Source organism: Pinus tabuliformis, chromosome 3_2 (genome assembly GCF_031772625.1).
Source record: "Pinus tabuliformis cultivar Carrire ecotype Pingquan chromosome 3_2, CPIR1, whole genome shotgun sequence".
In the NCBI taxonomy this organism is placed as follows: Eukaryota; Viridiplantae; Streptophyta; class Pinopsida; order Pinales; family Pinaceae; genus Pinus; species Pinus tabuliformis.
In genome coordinates this window covers 945,694,289-945,712,122 of record NC_142302.1, presented here as the reverse complement: position 1 = coordinate 945,712,122, position 17,834 = coordinate 945,694,289, and positions in this window count along the sequence as shown.

The window sequence follows — 17,834 nt, the reverse complement described above, 5'->3', positions numbered from 1 at the left end:
GTTTGAAAGAGAAGTACCAGAACAACAGCATTTTGACGCTCTGAAATGGGCACTGCGCACTACGCCAGCAAGGTGGTGGGGTACGCATCAGAGAAGTTTTGAGGACTGGCACAGATGCAGAAGGATGATGCACCAACGATTTGGGAAATCGCAGATGCGGCTAGCAGACAAATATGATGGACGGAATGATCCATGTGCACACCTCGCGAAATGGACCAAAGTCTATGGGGAAGAGCCATAACCTGAATGGGTGCATTTGTTCTGTCATACCCTAGATGTCATACCCATGAATTGGTATACTGAGACGGAGCTTCACCATGGCACGAGTGAATGGGATATCTTGCATAAAGGATTCCTATTAACTTTCACATTTGAAGATCATTGGTGGGATACTATTGATGATGCGCTACAAGCAGTAAAAGCCACTATCTTCAAAATACCCTAGGAGCCAATGGAAGTGCTTCAGCCGGAATGGGCAACTCAGCTGAGATGTGCTCTAGAGTGTTACAATGTAAATATTGAGGAGGATGATGAGAATCCATGGAATATTAACATTCTAGAAATTGAAGGCTTTCGCGAGGTTCGAGGACCATTGATTGAGGATCCTGACATCACTGTGCTGCTAAAAATGAAGTAGGTAAACATTGGGATGGAGGTGGAACCAAAGTATGCAACATTCGATGGCTATTGGGATGATGCCACGGTGGATAAGGTAGTTACTCTGTGAGTACCAGGACTTATTCCCGACCAAGATTATGGACTTAAAAGGGATCGTTGGCGACTTAGGGATGATGAAGATCACCCTAAAACCTGACGCAAAGCCGGTTAAGTAGAGGCCTTACCGCTTGAATCGGAAGTATAAGGAAAAGGTCTGCGTAGAACTAGACAAGATGCTCACGGTAGGAATTATTGAGCCAGTGGAAGAATCTGACTAGGTGAGCCCTATGGTAGTGCAGGACAAAAAGAAGAAGGGAGAAATAAGAATGTGCGTGGACCTCAGGAAGCTAAATGACACCTGTGTACATGAACCATTCCCGACACCATTCACAGATGAGGTATTGGAAAATGTTGGCGAATGAGAAGCATACTCATTCACGGATGGATTCTCAGGGTACCTCCAGATCAAGATCGTGCTGGAAGACAGGAGCAAGACGACCTTCACAATGGAATGGGGCTAATTTCAATACACCGTTATGCCATTTGGGTTGAAGAATGTTCTAGCCATTTTTTCGCGCATCGTTGTTGCCACATTCAAAGAATACATCCACAAGTTCCTGGAGGTCTACCTGGATGATTGGATTGTCTTCGGACTAGTTAAGCACCACATAACAAGCTTACGCTTGATGTTGGATACTTGCCGATGACACCAGATTGCACTAAACCTTAAGAAGTGCACATTCCTTGTTCCATTTGGGAACCTGCTGGGACATGTGGTTTGCAAACAGGGATTGATGGTGGACCCTATGAAGATTGCAGTGATTCTAAATTTGGAAGCATCGCGAAGTGTTAAACAACTGCGCACTACCTTGGGACACACGAGGTACTACAGGAAGTTCATCAAAATCTATGCTTAAATCACTGCGCCGATGGAGAAATTACTGAAAAAGGATGTTACATTTTGTTGGAATGGTGATTGCATGAAGAGATTGGATGTCCTAAAGGGGAAATTGACCTTAGCTCCAATCCTGGTCTTCCCGAAATGGGATGTGGAGTTTCATGTGCATGTTGATGCATCATGTATCGCACTGGGAGTAGTGCTCACACAAGAGGGCAGAGAGGGTTTGGGTCATCCTATCATGTTTGCAAGTCGTAGATTGTCCAAAGCCGAGAATAACTATTCCACAATCGAGCGCGAGGGGTTGGTGATGGTGTATGCGCTCCAAAAATACTGACACTATTTGATAGGAGGACATTTCAAGATGTACACAGACCATTCTACCCTAAAGTACTTGGTCAATAAGCCTATGTTGGGGGGGCACATATGTAGGTGTCTCTTATTTTTCCAATAATATGACTTTGAGGTCGTGGTCAAACTTGGATGCCTGAACGCAAGACCGGATCACTTGTTGCGTATTGAGATGGGTAAGGAACCTACTAGTTTGGAGGAAGGATTACCTGATGCATAGATCTTCGCGGTGCGCATCGCGGACGAGCACTTCGAAGATATAATCCACTTTTTGACAACAGGGATGAAGCCAAAGGAATACTCCGTACAAAAAGGGAAGGAACTGGTGGTGTGCGCAGCAGATTTTTCTATCATCACAGGGCACCTATACAAAATGGGAAATGATGAGATATTGTAAAGATACGCACCTTAATTTGAACAAAGTTAGATCCTCATGGAAGCACATGGGGGCGCTGCAGGAGGACACTATGCAGGACGCGCGACAGCACAAAAGATTCTTCACGCAAGGTTGTGGTGGCCAACCCTTCACCAAGATTCAAAAGCACACTGTAAGGCCTGCGATATATGTCAAAGGACTGAAAAACCATCGCGGAGGGATGAGATGTCGTTGAATCCACAAATGACACTGCAACCGTTTGAGAAATGGGAAATTAACTTTGTGGGACCTATCAAACCTCAGGGAAAGATGGGCGCGTGCTACATCATCACCACGATAGAGTACTTGACACGATGGTCGAAAGCGCAACTAGTCAAAGACTGCACAGCTATTACGGCTCAGAAGTTTTTGTTTGAAAACGTGTTGACCTAATTTGGTTGTCTGAAAATCTTAATGAGTGATCGTGGAACACATTTCCTGAACCAAACCATCAGCGCGCTCACAGAAGAGTTCCAGGTGTATCATCAGAAAAGTACATTGTATCACCCTCAAGCCAATGGGATTGTAGAAGCATTCAACAAAATACTAGAGATTGTGCTGACCAAGGTGTGCAACGCGCAGTGAAGCGATGGGGACCTTCACGTACCTACAGTGCTATGGGCTTATAGGAAAACATGCAAGAAACTGATGGGACAAACACCTTTCCGGTTAGTTTATGGCATGGAAGTTGTCATGCCGATGGAATATGTCGTACCTAGTCTGTGCATAGCAGCGCTCACAAGGATGACGGACTGCAAAGCTTTGGAGGAAAGGCTCGAACAATTGGAAGAAGTTGAGGAGGAATGGTTCTTGGCTCATTTTCATGAGCAAGTACAAAAGCAGCGTGAAAAGGCCTGGCACGATTGCCATATTATGTTGTGCACCTTCAAGGTAAATGACCTAGTGCTGCTGTATGACAGCAACTTTGACAAATTTCCGAGAAAATTCAGAATGCATTGGCTGGGACCATACATGGTTAAGGAGGTCACAGACAGAGGCATGGTCCAGCTAGTCAAACTAAATGGGGAACCCTTCCCAGGCAAAGTGAATGGCAGCCACTTGAAGCCCTACACTGGTGGGCCAGCTATCTGACTAGCCAGCACAAGCACAGTCTTCGCGCTCCGAGGTGCCAGACAAAGGCGTGAGACTATAAACATATGTAGCAGATACCAGTACACAGGTATGGAAACAATTTAGACACAGAGGTCTCGGAATAGAGGATGCAATAGATTCAGCAAGCAGCGGCGTATGGCACTACCAACATTAGCACAGTTCGAGGAACCCCGTGCCAAGATCATCGCGCCGACAGAGTGACTCGAGGGCGAGTCATGATGTTTGTGTTGGGGGCTTGTTGGGCATGGAATCCCCCCGAGGCATTTTTTGGGGCTCAAAGCCCATGTTTTGACCGAATAAGGTTGTAAATCCCCGCAAATTGTGGGCACAGAAGTATGTTAGAGTCATAGGGTTGTCTGCCCTAGTCTTGTAATGTAATGTTGGCCTACCCATGGTCTGTAGACCATGGGATTCTATAAATAGAGTGAGGCTCTAAGTGTAAAGAGATAACAAGTCTAAGGGATTGAGCCATAAGTATCTAAGTGTGTCTTTGGGTCGTAGAGTAGGAGAAGGCTCTGCAGCTGAGTGCGTAGAGGCCTAGTAGTCTATAGCTGAGTGCGCGGACCCCTGCAGCTGAGTGCGTAGGGCAGAGTCGAGTCTGCAATTGAAGAAGAGAATAATAAAGAGAAGGTTTATCTAAATTCTACGTATTTGTTCTTGAGTTATTACATGTAGGATATCAATTGCAAATATATTGTTTATTTACTGCACGCACTTGTATGAATGATTTATATTGCTAAGTATACTTTACACATGCAAGTAAGCTAAGTTAATCAACTAATGGTAGAATACTAGTAAGGACTTGGGTAATAACAGCTTTCAGCCCTCGAGTAGGGCTGTGCAAAGGCAACATCTCAGGCTGCAAGGTATAGGTAAGTGCGCATAGCAATGTGTGCACAGGGTCAAACCGCGGACCACTTGAACTCATCAAACATCTCCAGGCTGTGGAAACCTGGTTCTAGCACCCTCCCATACTACTTCGGGTGAGACCTCAGTCCACGCTCCGCAGATTGTTGCCAAAATGGCTAGTAGTATCGGGATTTGTTTGGCTAAATCACCTTTGAACCCGGGTCAGGCCCCAACAAGCCAACAATTCCTACAATCTACGGTTGTAATTTCTGTAAAATGATTGGTGGTTGAAATAATAAGGTTAACATGGAAAAGAAAAGAATGTAGCCCACAATTTAATTTAGCCTAGAAAAGACCTTACCATTAGAGAGGAGAAAACGTGAAGAACAAAGAGAAGGTTGAGTAGAGACTAAGAATATGAAGGAAAAAACTAAGACAAAGGGAGAAAACCTCAAAGTCATTGTATGAGGTAGGGTTTAATCTTCTCTATCACAAGTTATGATGTTTTTAATTTTGGTTATTTTTTTTTGAGTTATAAAACAAGTCTTTGTACTGTGAAAGAAATAGAAGTATTTGTGTTAAAGAGGAAAATCTCAAGACAAGACCCTCATAAACTCAAGCAAGAGCCTAGCAGGAAGGAAATTATGTTAATTATTATTGGCAGGTTTATAAAGTTATATATGTTGGTTTGTTACTTGGGCATGGTGATGGATATATCATTGATGGGTTTTCCATTGGTGATTTTGGTGTGTTCCTTCTTGGTGGGAGAAGTTTCAACCTGTCATTGAGAATTTTGATGGAAAGGGTTTCCATCTATGGAAGCATAGGATGTTAATGGTCCTCTTGTATGTATATGGAACATGTCTTGAACCCATTGAACTAAATGTAGCCTTAAAACTAGAAGAAAAAGGTGGAATGGTATTTTCCACCATAATCCTTAGATTGGAGGATTCAAGTGTTGTGAGAGTTTAATGTGAAAACTATAAAAGAAGCATAAGATACATTGGTGTGGAGTATGGAGCAAAGAATGCAACCTTCAAATTGTTCTTGCAGAGGATATTCTTTATGCTTACTGTTCTTGAAAAGAAGAGTAGTAGTTACCACATTTGTCATTTCAGAGTCCTATTAGATTATTTGGAAGGAATATGATTCCTAACTTTTAAAAAATATGACGCTTCAACTTAGTTGGAAAGATGTTTAGATCCTTTTGATAGTCCTGTTATTACATTTAGTAATTGCAACGAGTATTTAACACTTCATCAGGTGACATACACTACTAGAGGAAGAAATAAAGAAGGATGATAAGGTTGCTTCAAGTTGGTGTTTCAGTGATAGCCTTATTTGTTGGGAGGAAGAAGGATACTTTTTAAAACCACCCTAGTGGTAAGAATTCTCAAAGTAGTTTCTATTGAGAAATCGATAGGGGCAACAATTAAGATGATTTATTTTTGCTTGATAATTGCTTGTGAAATTATGTTGCCTTCTTATTACTTTTATTATATTATGTTCACCAAATAATTACCAAAACCATAAACTATAAAGTTCACAAAATAGACAATGGACACAAGATGTAGGCTCAAAACTAGAGCAAAACCCCTCAAAGGGGAAAACCCATACAATTCTTCTCTTATTATAAATCAAATCAAATGATAAATCCAAGACCCAAACAACAATACTAAAATCTACAACAAGACCCAAGTCAACCCTCCTTCCAAGATCTTCCAACAAGTCAAAGTCAACTCAAGTCATCTCAATTCAAAACCTTCCAAATTAGCTGCAACTTTGGATTTTCATCCCCCAACTTCAAAATTTCAACCCCTAGCTTCATAATTTGGACCTATAGTAGATATGAAACTTCAGCCCCTGTAATAGCTTCAAAAACTCGAACGTATGAGAGCTTTAGCTCAGATTCTAGGGCAAGCAAATTTGATTTTCTTCCTCTTTAGACTTTTCTTTTTCTCTCTTGATTTCTTGCTCTTTCTTCTCTTGGATTTCACTCTTCTTGTCTTGGAGATCAAACTTGATTGTGTTGTGCTTCAAATGAGGTCAAACTCTCTTTATTTATACACATACAAGAGGTCGAATTACCCCTTCCAAGGCCAACTTAGTCTTGTGGGTACAAAAAATACATTTTTGACTCAAATATATTTTTTTTTCCACATTATCTTCAAAGTCCAAATGGGACTTAACCTCAATACAATATTTTCACTTATGAAAAATATTCTTTTGACTCAATAAACCCTAGAGTCATGAAGAACATGCTTGACCTAGATGACTAATTACTTGAGCATGAACCCATGCTTATAAAATAATATTTCTTTTTCTTCTTTTGATATTTACATGAAATATACAATAACATAAGTACAATAGAAATTATGAAGACCGAACCTAGCTGCATTTTTCTAACAATCCCTCTTAACTAGGGAGGTATTCATAATTCCATAACAAGTAAAAGGATACTCTCAAACTAAAATATTCTAATAACCAAACTTTTCAAATAACAACATAGTAAGGCCTTTTGACTAATAAGCTCTAACTCTCCACAAAATTAGAGCACAATTCTGGGAGGTAGACATATGGACAACACCATAGCCTCTCAAGGCACATACCTCATTCGGATGTTCACAATGTATGTATTTCTAGGACTATTCTTATCTTGGATTCCTAATCCTCAAAGAATATTTGTCCTCTTCAACCATTCTTATCTTGGATACCATGTTAGATCCTCAAAAAGTGTCATTCCATGGGACTACTTCCTCTCTTGGATTTTCAATCATCAAGGAGTGTCAGTACCAAATGCTTCTCCAATCCTCCATTCTCCCTCCTAGTGTGATACACTAGATGTATGACGATTAGTCTTGGCCTAGTGCATGACACAAATGGAGAATATGGTGTCCACCACCACTCCTTTTCAAATATGAAGGAGATTTCTTGGTCCCTCTCAGTCAAGGAAACTTCATAATAATCTTTAATTGATTACAAACATATGCTTCATTCTTTGTTTCTTTCATCAACTACTTCTTCTTCTATGGAGATCATTGTAGTAGCGACTGTTAGGGTCCTATAATTTATAGGATCTCAAGGTGATTGAGTATTGTATCTCAGGAATCTTATGTTGTAAATAATTTTCAATCTACCAATGATTTCGAAATAAAAGAAAAATGAAAGAAAAAATTAAAATAGGGTATAATTAAGGAAAAAGGAGAAAAAACAAAAATATTGAAAAAGAAGAAAAGATTGAACCCCACCAAAAGAAAGAAAAGCAAAAAAAAAATAATACTGAAAGTGTTGCATGTCTAATTGCCACTACTGATACATAGTTTTTTTCATCATTGATAAATAAAGGTTGTGTGCAACTTGTTTAAAATGCCAAAATGACTAGTTATTTGTTTAATCATATAGTACAATCATGGTTAAACATGTTTAAATTTCTATAAATTAGAATAGAGAATAAAGATTTTCCAAACAATTCAATCTTGGTAAATCAGTAGTTAGGTAGAAAATGACATTGATTCAACTGTTTAATCTGCATCAATAGGAGAAATAAGTTATAGTTTAGATAGTTTTTCATTGTTTGTAAAAGAAAATAATGTGGGTTTGCTAGTCTAAGTGCACCCCTTAGAAGAATGAAAATGTTAGCATAGTTAAGGGTAGGTAAATTAGGTGGTTTTATAAATATATGCCTATGTCATTTTATCCTAAGTTTAATGACATTGTAAGAAAGGAAAAACATGCATGATAGGATAAAGTGTTTTTTATATATTTTACCTTTCACCTTTTTCCTATCTCAAAAAGGAAAAACATAAAAGCGCATATGGACAAATTCTTCTTGTCGTATATGGCTAATCAACATTGCTGTCAGAGCGTCAGGATCCTCTCCCCCTCATGATCCACGGTCCATATTCTTTTTCGGCCCCCACTCTCCATCCCGCCTTTACCGCTAGAGGGGTCCGAAAAGGTTGTTTCTTCCATCGGGCCCCATCCTAACGTGGCACCCTCTCCCAATTTTGCACCCCACCCCTTGCAAAACTAATTACCACCCTCTACCCCCTCTGAAACTACCTTCCCCTCGCCTGCTTTACCGTGTCCCCACCAAGATACCTCTGTTATGCTCCTATACCAATAAGTGTCATATTTCATGATTGACTGATGAAGTGCCAAATATGCTCATCCTTTCCATGCTGCAAAGGTTCCATATTTTGAAATAATCAAAAAATTTAAAAAATGAAAAGAGGGTATGCCCTAAAAGAAAAATCAAAGGGAAAAAATAATGAATTGGTCAAAAAGAAAGAAAATGAACCCCAAAGGAAAGATCAGGAGAATGTGCTGGTCCAAATTGCCACTACTATCCTATTTTTTTCAAAGAAGTTCAATGTGTGCACTTAGGTGACTTCTATCACAGTTGATGGATGGACAAACAGCTTAATCTTGGCCAGTCCATGTTTAAATTTCTTGTTTTAGAAATAGAGAGTGAATTCTGTCCAAACAGTTCAAGCTTGGCAGGTAAGTAGTTAGGTAGAGAAGCAAGGGTGCTCAACAGTTAAATCTGAGCCCCTAGAAGAAATAAGGGCAGACTTAGATAGGATTACAGCTAAAAGAAAAGAAGAGAGTAAGGGTTTGCTAGTTTAAATGCACCCAATCAAAAAAGGAAGAAAAAATGTTAGGTGTAGTAGGCTGGGTAGGCAGTTTTGATGTTGCAGAAGCATGTTTATGAGTAATTTTGTCTTTCAAAGGTGATTCATCTCATTGCTATCATGAACACCATGGCAACTATGTGGTGACAGATCAGATAATACATGTCTAAATTCCCCCCATTCCTCTCCCAGAAATCACTCACTAACCTCCCCCAAGGATATTGAGATCTACTCAATACTCCTAAGATTATTCCATTTCATGAAAATGTTTAAGTAAAATGATATTTTGCTTAAAACACTAAGCCACATTTCTTGTGTAAAATCCTTTTTCTTTCCCTATTGCCTAAATTGCCTAACTTTATGCTTAGCGCAGTCGATTTCAAAATCCATGATAACTCCTAACCTATACTATATAAATCCCTATCCTAATGTCCCTTTTCCATATTATATTAACATGTAAAAACCCCAAAAAGTTAATACCTTGACCCCGGCTAAACTATAGTCATATGCTAATATTTTGTATCGGAGTAAGGGTTTATTGTCAAAACCTTGCAATAACCCTCCTAGCGCTCAATCTTTGGAATTAATTTAACGTTTGGTTAAATGAATAGTCGACTTCGCGACCCAATCAATATAATAACCCCGAAACCTTTGAAAAGTGTTTTAAATTGATGGCAGGTCCCCACGCCATACTCCTCCGCCAACTCTGTCCACTATTGACTGTTCGATCTGGGCTTTCCCATCAGATGACCCACAGCAATATCAGAACCCCTCCGATGCCTGAAGAATAGCGTCTGGGAAATGGGCGGTTTTTCCACCGTACTAAAAACACGTGGCGCTCGCCCGGTGCTATCACGGCCCCTCCGCCCGAAACAACTTTTGTCCAAAGGCGGTGCAGGATAATACCATTTACCGCCCCCCACTTCCCCCCACTGACGTTGTCACACATGTCATCACCCACGTCATCTGCCGTACCCCGCTACGCGACAAATATTATGTCATGCTGACGTCACCCGAAAAAAGCGCCAAAAGCCCGCGAAGCCAAATTTGGTTAAAAAAGCCCGTTAAATTGTCATTTTCGCTCATTTCTGTTCATTGTTATTACAAAGCCATTGCGTACAAATTCACGTTCAATGTAGCTACGTGAGCCACAGTCCACCACCCCGACTAGCAAAAGACCAATCTCCTGTTGTTACTCGTCAGTTACCCTGCGAACTGCTCTCGTGCGCCTCCAAAACCCAGGTATTTACTCCATTTCTGCTTCCCAAACCTATAGTTTTGTGTTTCTTCTGCAAATTTTACCTAAAAAGCTGAATGCAAGCTAAAATCCACCTATAATTCTGAGAAAATTCACCTGAACCACCGTTGTTTTGTCCATTTTCAGCAAAAACCCAACTTCCACAGCTAAAAACACACTGAATAAACATGGAAACTCCTGCGCCTATGGCCCTCAATGTTGCGCCTCTCAAGGCACCACACAAAGAGTTGGAATGGTTGCCCCTAGCTGACAGGGATTTTTAGATTAGAGACTTCATCGGTGATGTGCCCCATCTCCAAGATTTTTGTGAAATTAGGAATTCATACCACGGCAATACTGATGTCTATGGAATATGGGAGTCCCACATGCCCATATACTACCTCCCCTCAGTAAATGTGCTCCCTGATATCATCCACTTATGCTGTGCCAATTATGACCCCACTCAAAGAGCAGTTATGGCTCCATCTGGGACTGTCTTATTTTACATTACCCCTGAATCCATAAATGAAATGCTACACTTCAAACCCACTCAGCCTCTGGCCCCTCTCTCCATGGGATTCTTGCTTGACCAAGGTGCCAAACTGCCCAATTCAGAGATAACCAGAATAGCTCAATTATTCATGAAACCAAATTTCCAGCCCCAGCAACCTCCTCCTTATCTGCATTCTTGGTTCACTGAAGCAGGAAGATTCATTGTAGACATGATTTCCTACATCCTGGGATTTAAAACAAGTGAATATGTTGATGAGACCACCTTGGTTCTCTTATCAATATTTACTCCAGGACAGCCCCCTGCTGTCAAATATGATTATGCCACTTTCATAGCCAATAAAATACATGAGCAATTCATGAGTCTAGAAAGAGAAAGAGTCTTTAGGTACACATCATACCTGTATCATATGTTTTTGTACTATCAAACAGATAGCTTTTAGTTTCCCATTAGAAAATTGGATGTTAAAGGAGAGCGAAGGTCTGTAATCTTCTTGACCTCAGTCTTCCACAGTGTTCATGACTCCCCTTATACCTACTGTGAATTCATTGATTGGTTTAAACATCCAGTCTCCTCTCTACTGATGAAAACTCCTCCTGCTAGACTCTCTGGTGAAATGCAGAAAATTTTACAACTCTCCAAAAACTACAGTATAGGTGACTGATACTTTTACCAGAATCACACTGAGATCAGGATATATGGCTGTGAGTTGTGCCCCTATAAATTGCAAAAATATGTGCCTTTGAGACTGTTTTCTCTAGAATATTTCAAGCAATTTATTAGCTCAGATTTGACTCATTTTTATGCTGCCAAGAAAAAGGCACAGCTGAAAATAAGAAACCAATTGGGCTCGTTTGTCTTCAATAAAAGGGAAGCTTGGGAAGAGGCTGATAAGATTTTAGGGGAGGAACTTAAATTAAAACAAAGTTTTTATTGGGCACCATATGACCCTGATCATTTCATAAGTTATAGAAAAGTGAAAAACAAGCTAACAACATATGTTCATCACAAGATCCCTGAAATTCAATAGTATGCTAACCAACAAGAATGGGTAGAAGGCACATTAGTTGAAGAAATTACTGAGGAAGAGAAATTGGAAAAAGCCATGAAAGAGCTTGAAAAAACGCTTGACCTGGACTCTTTTGGACAGGTATCCTTCAAGCTGCCTCAGCACACAGGAGGTGATACATCCTTTGCCGAGACTTCTCAGCAACCCACACAAAAAGCCAGTACAGGGTTAGCAAAGGGCAAGGAGGTAATAGGTTCAAAGAAGGACATAATGACAGACCAGCCAGCTACATCAAAGGAACAAGGCCAAGGGCAGGTTCCTTCAGCACAGACAAAGGCACCTGAAATCCCTGCACTACAAACTCCTCTAAACGAGGAAAGAGGCAAGAAAAGGGATAGGCAAGAAGACACACCGATCAGTGGTTCTGCAGAGCAACTAGGGGAGAAAAGGAAAATATTGAACCCCCTATCAGAGGAGGAGTTTATTCAGGAGACCACAGACAGTCTAAGGGAAGAAAGAGTAGTCAGCCAGGATACATCCCCGGTCACAGAAACATCGGCCAGTTCACACAGGCAGGAGATTGGAAGACAACATAGTGTGGAATTTTCATCTGCCAAGCCACAAAGCAGGCAAGGCTCTGACATTAAGAGAACATTTACTAAAATAAAGGCAAAGAATGAGCCAATAAGAATTCAACTTTATAATCACTTACTGAAGATGGCCCCCACAAATCAACAAAGGTTAATGTCGGCATATGACATTCAAGAAGGAAAGATGATCCTAAGTCACTTTAAGCCCAAAATGTAGCAACCACAGTCAGCTGCTGATTACATCAGGACCAATCTGGAAGTATTAGCCAAAGACATTCATCCAATGGACCAGATTGAGTTGCATAAACAAACTGGAGAAATGGTATACTCCACATTGGCAGATAAGGCATTGTTGGCACACAAATTGCAGAATTCGTTGAATAACACATCTGCTCAATTGGATTTGGAAAAGGCTTCCTCTTTAGCCAAGGATAACAGGATCAAATCCTTGGAAGAAATTATTATTGAGCTGGGACATGATCCTAAGGATGCCAAAGGCATTAATGCATTAATAAAAAAGAAGGAAGAAGACATTGCAGCTCTCAGGAAGCAGCTCAAGCTGCCCATTACCATGCATGCCCAAACTATAGAGGTTGTTGAGCAGAAATCACAGGAAGATATGATGGACCTGCCAATGAAAATGAATGAGAGATTGGCAGAAACAGAGTAGGCATTGGAGAAAGCACTGCAAGAAAAGTAGGGAGAGTCGACCTCCCAGCCACCTGAGGTGGCTCCAACAATTACTACTACTCCTCCTACAGTTACAACAGTAGTCCCTCCCACTGTCCCAGCATCAGCAGCAGCAGGCAGCAGCACTACCCTGACCACCGAGCAGTTAATCAAAGCCATGGAGGATTTAAAACTCCAAGTATCAGAATTAAAAGAGACTAAAGAGAAATTGGCCAAGTTGGAAATAAGTTATGAAAAATCTAAAATGACTGTGGCAGAAAAATCAAGGGAGGTAAAAGCATTGGAAAATAAATTAAGAGCCTTAGAGATGGATCTCTCCCTGCATAAACCCTTGGCAGAAATCAAAACAATTATGTGGACCAACATTGGCCAATCCCTCACTGATGTATGGAAATCAATACAAATAATTCATGAGCAGATTGATTTGGTAATAGAAGCTCAAGTGGAGATTCAAAAGGCTAGGAATTTATTGGGACACATGCCCGAACAGACCAATAGGCCATTACACTTTTTGAACACCCACACCAAGGAAGAGCTGGCAGCACTGGATATCAAGGACAGGATAGGCACCATTCTAACAGTCAAAAGAGTCCTGACCATGAAGAACTTCATACAAAATCTGGAGAGGAAGTTCCAGGACATGCAAGTGGAGATAAATTCTTTCACACAGAAGTTTACAGCTTTGCAGGAAAAGGTTCTACCCAGTTTATTAACCAATGACTATAGACTGATGACACATGCAAACTATGCTCACAAGTTGAATACATATGTGGCTAATCAAATCGCAGCATCATCAAGTTCTGCAGAAGAGAAGGCACTCCCATTTGGGCAGAGGCTGTATGACAATTTAGAAAATCTGTTTTTTATTGAGCATGAAGTGATACATCTTTTCACGGTCTAGCCTACTTTCTTCAGGTACACAGATGCTGATGAAACTCTAATAAAAATGCATAGACACCAATTACCAGATGACCAGTGGTGGCAAAGCATGTTAGAGATCCTGTAGGAATTTCTCTGATTTCTTTATATATATTTGGGAAATCAAAAGTTCGTGTCACGCACCATAAAGTGGAAAACAGGAAGGGACGAGAATCAAGCTAGAGCAACAACGTATTAAAGACAGTCCAGATACAGCCGGGAGAGCCGGGGCAACAGCGCGCAATATCAGCAGAAACATCCACCAGCATATCTCAGCAACTGAGTAGCCAGCACAACAACATTTACTCCTGCATTCATTTCTTCTTGTTCCCAAGATCATTTACTTCTCCTGTAAAGTAGGTGAAAGAAGTTATTGCAAGATATTATCTCTTTGAGATATTTTGTAAACATTTTTGTACAAATACCTCCCCAAGTGAAGTATTAGGGGTTGGTGATACATTTCTAGAACTGTGCTGTAGCTCTGAGAACTCTTCTGAATAAAAGGTTGCTGGAATGCGTTGTTGTTGAACACTCTGGTTGTGGAATTAATGGCAGAGGACTATGCTGCAGAATTCTCAAATTATTTCATGGATTAATAAGTCTTTTTAACTCATGTTTTACAATTTTTGTGTTTTTATATATCATCTATGTTCATAATTTGAATAACAGGGAAAAAGAATAACCCGAAACTTGCTTAAATGTACTCTGTGTTCAATCCCTGCTATTTTTTATGTTTTCTTCAGAATTAGCATAAGCAGGAATTCTTAACTGCTCTTGTTTCCCCTAGTTCTTACACCTTGAATATAGCTAAGGAATTCTTAACTGCTCCCTGGTAATATTCATCCACTTTCCCTCTGTCAGCATGATGAAGGATTCTTGGTTGCCCTTCACCCCCTGACTCCATCTCACCTGATTCCAGCTTACAAATTGTTTCATGGTTGATTACCTTGCTCTGCAGTACCCCCCTCTATCAAAGAAGCCATATCCAGTAGTTCATCTTCACAACTCCATTAACCCAATGTACTGAACTTCTCATGTTTACATCCCTATTCTGTAGAATATCACCATCCAAAAAATCAAGCAAACCCCTGTACTTCATAACTAGCCTCACAAACAACAAAACAAAGCTAAAACATAAAGAGAGAGCCCTCTCTAGATGTAAATTGGCTAGAACCTGTATCTGAAAGATTGGTCTGTGGTTACCTCGACCGTATTCCCTTTTCTCACAACTTTTGGGGAAGAACCTGAGTGATAACATCATTGGTGACTCCACTGGGGACCTGAATGACTGTTGTTACACAAAAATATCGTCACCATGATTATTTGCAGTCAGTATGGGTCTATCATCACTTGTACTATCCTCCTAAGCAAGTGTCAGACCTCAACTCTTCAAGTCAAGCTTTGGAAATGAGAGAAAGACATCAAAAATCAATGTAACTCTGGTTCCGCACTTTCTCTCATTGTCACCTGCGGTCCCGCACCTTCTGTGTACAAAAACTGCGGACCTACCTGCTCTGTCCCTAACGGTGTAGGTGCGGACCCCTGTGAAAGTTAAAAGGCGCAAGTTTTATCTTAAAAAACTCACTTTGGGTTAATTCTAGAGGTTTCTAGAAGGAATTTTGACGTGGATTGTTCGCTCTGAGGTGGTTCATGCATCCCAAAAGAGAAGGAGCTAATCCCTTGATGAGAGGAGCTATCCCTTTGAAGGAGGGCTTTATCCCTTTGAAGGAGGACCTAGTAACCTCCCTCCATTGCACTATAAATACAGGCATTGGGCTGGTTGCTGAGGAGGTTAGAAGCTGAACATTTTTGAGGGTAAATGCTGGTGAAATCAAGACTTCCTAGTTAAGCCTAAGAGGAGAGATCACATACCTTTTTGGTTTCATTGGGGAGTGAGTGAAACTTGTCAAAGTAGAGGATACTTCTTGCTAGACCCTGGGAGGAGCTTGTACAACATCAAGGCAAAGGTTGTAAAGTTCTTCTTCTTTTGAATTAATACAATCAAACTCATTTTTCTCAACAAGTATCTTATGTTATTTGTTTCATGGACTCCTTGACTTTCATGTTAAATATGTTTCATGCAATTGGCTTTTCAGGTGCTATTTAATTTGTTTGCCTTGTTTGTGTTTGCAGATTCGCGACAAAGGAGCTCATTTGGATCGAAGGAGTGAGGGCATCCACAAACTTGCGTTGGACCTAAGGTAGGCCCTAAAAACACTTGTTTGCCATTGTTTATTAAAGCATATTTAGAGAAAGATAGTGTCTGGTTGGTTTGCTTGTCATTAGGTCTTCTTTAGATTCTAGGAAGGTCTATCTTGTCCGCAAGATCGACTTATTCCGTGTGACAACTGTGTTTGTGTTTGTTATTGCTGTCTATTTTCTAAAACTACAGATGGAGCCTGAAGTTAGCCAGGTAGCCTTTGAAATTGTTTTTGCTATGCAATTACAGGAGTAAATAAATGCTACTTCAGTATATCTCCAGTTTAGTTTTAGGCTTTGAACAGCTGTCTCAAAAATTTGATCAATTTCCTTTTGTTTTCAAAGGATCTTTAGGAAAATTCAAGATTCTCACAATTCAAAATTTCCTAGAAAGATATTGTCAAAAGCTGTGTTCTTCAAATACTTACAGAAAATACCAATATATATATATATATATATATATATATATATATATATATATATATATATATATATATATATATATATATATATATATATATATATATATATATATATATATATATATATATATATATATATATATATATATATATATATATATATATATATATATATATATATATATATATATATATATTTAGAAGCTGGCTCCAAAGAAGAAAATCCGTTACACTAGATCAAATCCAGATCCAAATCCTCCAGTTATCTTTGAAAATTCTAATTTGATCCCTAAGAACCTTAGAAGCCGAGACAATCAAGAAAATTCTGTTGATTTAAACTTTGACACACCTCAGCAGAACCTTACCCAATCTTAGCTTACTCCCAGAAAAGCAACAATCTTTTCTGCCATTGCCGCAACTTCTTCTAGTTCACCATCAGCGCTTCAAAACACCTTTTCCTCTCCCTCATCCACTACATATATCTCAACTGTTATCCCTGTTCCTCCAGCTGTTCCTCGTTTCTCTACAAATATGGCAAACCGATATGCTCCCCTGCAGTTACCTTCAAATCCAGGGGCTATGCCTCAAGATTATCAAAGAAAAATTACTTATTTTGATGGTACTAGCACTTACACAGCTCAACAACACACCAAGAAGATGACAGATTATTTTGAGAACTATGAAATAGATGATAATGATGTCAGAATGAAAATTTTTGTCCAAATCTTAACTAGTGATGTTAGGATCTGGTTTAAGACACTCCCTATAAACACAATTGTTGATCTAGATGCCCTCTATCAAACTTTCTTGAACAGATGGGAAAAGAAGAAGGACCCATTACACATCCTATCGGAATATGAAAGCTTGAAAAGAGGCCCACAAGAAACTGTCCAAGATTATTGTGCCAGATTTAATAATGTGTATAATGCTATTCCTCAGAATCTTAGACCTCCACCAGACTTGGCCTTGATCAAATTCCTTGATGGATTTGATTCTGATATGGCATATCAGCTAAGGGAAAGAGCTCCTCCAAGCTTAGAAGACATGCAGAGTATAGCTGTCAGTGTAGAGGCCAATCTGATCTCTAAACGAGCTCGAGCTAGAGCTGAAAGAAGGACTCCTTTTAAAGAAGAACCTTCTGCATTTGAACAAAAACTAGATGCAATTATCAAAGGAATGGATAGACTAGGTGATAGGGTAGAAACAATTGAGAGGAAATCCTCTTGGGATGGTCAACCAAGTAACACCGGAAGAAATCCAAACTTCAGGAAGAATCAGAATCCTAATACTGGAAAAGCTGGTCCTGACCAAAACATTAGACCTCCATTCCAGGAAAACTAT